Source organism: Bidens hawaiensis, unplaced genomic scaffold, assembly GCF_021521415.1.
Source record: "Bidens hawaiensis isolate Kalapana, Puna unplaced genomic scaffold, B.hawaiensis_p1.1 tig00101745_1, whole genome shotgun sequence".
Lineage (NCBI taxonomy): Eukaryota > Viridiplantae > Streptophyta > Magnoliopsida > Asterales > Asteraceae > Bidens > Bidens hawaiensis.
Window position 1 is genome coordinate 16,439 of NW_027504715.1, and position 5,378 is coordinate 21,816.

The following is a 5,378-nucleotide window of genomic DNA, read 5'->3' on the forward strand; positions in this document are numbered from 1 at the left end:
TGGCTTCCCCCAACGCACCATGAGGAGCAGCGTGGCGAGCCCAGTCCACGCACTCCACAGGGGTACGAAGGGTTGTTCCTCGGCGTATGTTCCATCGCGGAACATACACTTCATTGGAATCCGACACTGCAAAAAACAAAAAAGCAGTTAGGAAAAAGATGATAAAAAATAAAAGTGAAAAAGGGGCCAAAGGAACCCTAAGCACCTGTAGGGTCTATAACAGGCCGATAACCGCCGAACCCATCACCTGAACCCAAAGGAAACCCATCCAAAAGGTCAGGCAGATGGGAAGGTGGCAAAGACTGGCGAGTACTCCCATGCGTACCTGATGGGCCGGCCATCGGTGCCGGTGGCGGGGGCATGGTGGCAGCCGCCGCAGTCGCTGCCCGCAGAATCCGCAGCAATCGTAACCGCCGGCTCGGTGAAGGACGCCGTAAAAATCGCACTCACGGCCGGCGGTGGCATAAACTCGGCTGGAACAGTCGGCTCAGAGTGAGCAACTGAACCAGCGGGACCAGGCGCAGGCGCCTGGGTCGACGCCTCAGGTAGGCTGACCAAGCCTACCGTCATCGGCGGAGAGGTACTACTAGGCACTCCACCCGGGAATGCGTCAACATCCACGCCTGCACAAGAAGATAAGTGTTAAAACAATAAATTTATGAAGTATTGTTAAATCTACAAAAACAAGGATGTTTGTACTTACGGGTTTTCTTGAGCCGGAACGTACGGACAGGCGGGGACAAACCCGATGGAGCCGGTCTCTTGATGCCGGTCACCGTCGTCGTCGTTGGTTCTCCGGAGGTAACAGTCGTAGCCTCCGGAGCAGTGGTCTTCTCACCACCGGGGTGCCCCGCCACCTCTTCATTATCTGACTCACTGTCAGATAGGAGCACCGGATCAGCTGTGGAGGCCACCTCCTTCCCTTTCCCACCGGCAGCCTTCCTCTTCCGCACCAGCGGAGGACCATCTGCGGATTCCTCAGAAGAAGACAGGATGTCAGGAATTCCAGCAGCGGGTACAGCATTGTGGGGTTGAGGATAGAGTATCGCCTTACCTGGCCGCCGTTGGCTCAGGATCTCGTGGCCCAGCGGATAGACCTCCACAAACCGATCCGCCGTTTGCTCCAGGATGGGCAACTCGTTCTCGTCAAGAGCACGAGTACCCACCCGCACGGGACCGTCAGCTTCCCGCGGGTACAGGAGCGACTCCAAATTGTTCCCCTCTGAAAGAAAAGCAGTTAGAAGACAAACTCATATCAGCAAAAAAGACAAGACATACCATAAGGAATAGAGTTCAAACCATATTCGAGAAGGATGGGAGACCGGGACGCATCCTTCCATACCCGGCTCATCCCCAGCATCACCATCCCGGACTCCGCAAACCGGTAAACCGGAGATTGGACCCGGGATATCTTCGCGAACCATTCCGCCTCCTGGTAGCTGGAAGCATGAAGGCTCGGAAGCGCTTGCCCCTTCTTAAACTTCATGGCAGTAGGAATGGCGCGGGCAGAAACGTAGAAGAACTCCCGCTTCCACGATCGGAGACTGCGCTCGGTCACACAGATCTTCAAACCCTTAATACGGGTTGTCAGGGTGTACCACCCCTGGATGCACCTCCAAGTATAGAAGGTCATCAGGCGGTCCACATAGGGCTCAATACCCAGAATCCGGCACACCCACTCGAAGTGCCGGATCTTGGCAATCGCCATCGGATGCAACTCGGTTAGGTGCACACCGTGCCTCTCCAGGACACGGTACACAAACTTTGTCAATGGGAACCTAAGGTTCCCATAAACAAAGAATGCAGCATATACCCCGATCTTGCCACTGGGGGCATCGTACACAGTCTGGTGGGATTCAGGAAACTCAGGCTCAAGAGACTCAAGCATGAACTTCCTGACGATGTACTGGTACTGATCGATAGGTAGAGCACACTGGCACTCGCTAGCAGTACTCCTATCGTCGGCTACAGCTTCAGCATCATGAGAAGACATTTTGCAGAAAGAAGAAAGTGATTTCGGGAAAATGCTTGCCTGAAAAAGGGGAGTATTTGCCGGAAATCACTAAGAAGAAGAAGAAGAGAGGTGAAAGTGTGGATTACAAAGAGGCCTCTCCCCCTTTATATACTAATCGCAATTAATGCGGTGAATTTAATGCGGAGGAGAGAGAAATCGAAGGTGCAATGAAACTATGACACGTGGCAAAAAGCAGGCTGGCAACAGCTGTTGACAGGACGTGTGCCAGTAATTTCGCGGCCATGCGCCCGAAAAATCGCGCCCACGCGCCGTAAAAGGCGTCTGGAATGACCATATAATGTCACGTCACCATAACTTCCTGCACGTCCTGACAGTCAGAAGAAACTGTCGCACGACGTTTCAGAGGTTTGGACTGTTCCTATCTTTCCACCTACCTTTCGAATTTCAAAATTCAAATTTTAAAAATATTAAAAAGTAAGCGGGAAAATACCCCCTTACCTTGGCGAACAAGTAACCGTAAGACGGCTGCGGGTACAGTGTTAAGGCAAAACCCTTCACATACCTAGCACCCGCAGGGAATTGAAGCCAAGTAAACTTTGGCGAACAAGTAACCGTAAGACGGATGCGGGTACAGTGTAAAGGCAAAACCCTTCACATACCTAGCACCCGCAGGGAATTGAAGCCAAATATTCCTCGGCAACCAAATAACTATAAGACGGGTGCGGGTACAGTGTAAAGGCAAAACCCTTCACACACTAGCACCCGCAGGGAATTGAAGCCAGGAATACCTTGGAAGTAAAGTAACCATAAGACGAGCGCTGGTACAGTGTTAAGGCAAAACCCTTCACATACCTAGCGCTCCGCGGGGAATTGAAACCAAGAAGGATCTTCTGGGCAATGCTTGCGGAAGCGGAAATAACATCCCCGCATAGCGGGAACGTCGAGAACTACGTTGTTTGAAGCTCCAGGATGGAATTGGTGGTTTTAACATAATTGATCACTATGTTCAAAACTACCAAAACCTCATGGAGAGTCCACACAAGTGGGACTCAACGCTCCTGACTTGCGAGGAAGTTACAGACCTACCCGCATCATACCCAAAGACCAAGCAGAAAACTCGGGAATTTCTGCAAGTGACAAGGACTTCCGCGGGAAGAATCCCCATGGAAAACCTTAAAAAACCCTTTTCAAAACCCTTTGCTTAAGTCCAAAAGTTCACCTCACTTTATTAAACACGCATGAGAAGAACATTGGACTGGGGGGACTTGAAGAGGTAGGTCCCAGCAGAGCCCAGTTGGACCCGCAAGACTCACCTTAAACAGGGACGTCTGCGCAGAAACCAACTGGATCCGCAGGACCAACCATGCTCAGAGACGTGACGTCCTTACGCGCAGTACGCAAGCTGGTCCCGCAGGAAATGCCTCCCAATGGTGAAGGACTCCGCCTGTCCCCGCAGCCTCGGATACAAGCCATTAGGGAAGGCCACCCGCGCAGCAAGGCTACACGCACAAGGCACTTAGCTCTCAATCGTTCAGTGTCACCTGAAGGAATGAGCGAAGCCGGGAACAATCCCGCACAAGGGCGGGAGGGGGAATACTCCCGCCCAAATAAGCCAGTCCGTACGATACAGGAAGATCTTCTGTACTGTACCTGACGAGGTATGGGAAAAAGATCTGACTAAAGATACGACAGCTTATTGACAACAGTATGGCGAGCAGCATGCTCCTGCACTGTATGTCACTATTAGCCGCTGCCTACTCACCAACTACTGCCATACCACGTGCGTAGCCGTCAGTTGGTGGAACAGGAATAGTATACAGCAGGCCTGGTCGCTATCAGCCGCTACCTACCCACCAACTACCAGCAGGGCACGTGCGTAGGCTACTGTTGGTGGAACAGGAACACTGTTGCAGCCGGCCATACCTCTTTGGAAACCTACCTTCGGCTATAAATACCACAAATGGTATGACCATCTCATCTTATCATATCTTACCACATTATCATCATATTATACCTGATATCTGCTCTAGCAATCTCTTAATATACTTTTATATTTAAAGAGCAATCTAGTCTGATTCTCACGCCGGAGGGTGGTCACAAGGAGGAACCCCCCCCCCTTCTCAGTGACGAGCTCACGGTGTCTGTTGGTTATCAGAAGAACCATCTTCCAAGGGTTTAACCCCTCGTGGGAAACATCTATCTAACCCCCAGGTTACCAGTAATCTGCCCGGGGTCCGGTTAGTGTTTCTTCAATTCTCATTAACAAAAATTTATTCGTCTCTAACTAAAATACGTTGGTCGTCCTAGAGAAAATACGTATTACAAGTTTTCAATTTTGTTTTGTCTTGTTCAAAATAACAACTGTCACGTAGTATTAAACTATTCATGACTTTCACAAATAGCAATTTTGCATTTTCTAGAATTTCAATAAATAGTCAACTTGGAAATATATAAGACGTTCACAAAACCGTTTAATACGTTCTTTTTAACTCTCACTAGGTCACTATATCCGTAAAACACCCATTTCAAAATTTTCACTATTTTCTACTTTAAATAGTCTTGTATAGACACACATTTCATCTTATATATCGCAAGTTATTAAGAAACTGATTTTTGTTCAATTTAGGAAGTATATGAAGACAGATCTATTCACTGGTCTCCAAATAAAGTTAATAATATGTTTTTATTTTCTAAATAGACAAATTATTCTAACAGAAGAGAGAAAGCTCGATTTAGTTTGACGGGTTAAATTTAACACCCATCACATATAAGTGGCGGGCCTTGCAAGGCTGGCAGTTTTATAGTGGGCCAATGCATTCATGAAGAGGCCCGATTATCTCTACACCTCATAGGCTTATATACTTCCCATACATCAATTTTTAAGATACCGACATTTAAAGAAGTAAAAAGGCGGATACACAATTATATAAGAGAGTGAAAAATAACACATTTTTTTCGTTTTACTTGTAAACACATCACCAATTCACTAATTGAGCAAAAGGATCTAAAAGAATATGTACACAAGAAAGTTACACACATGACAAGCCATCGAGATTACCCAAATGAAATTAACTAAATTATAGTGACTCATTTATAAACCAATAAACAAAATACTTAAAAAACATGTGTAGCAAAATTAATATATGGTCATCATTATCATTTATATAATAATAGATCAAAATTAATTAAATTATACCTTATTATTATATTAGTTAGGTAATTGTTGATAGACCATATTAACCTATCTTACCAATCATTATTAATCAAGGGTTTCCCCTTGGGTGTATATAAATATATGTAGAGGCTAAACAACATCATGAGACATAACCCTAAACCTCACAACAAATTTGCCACCCTCTCTCTCTATATATTATTCGGTTTCTCAAGAACCATAATCCCCATC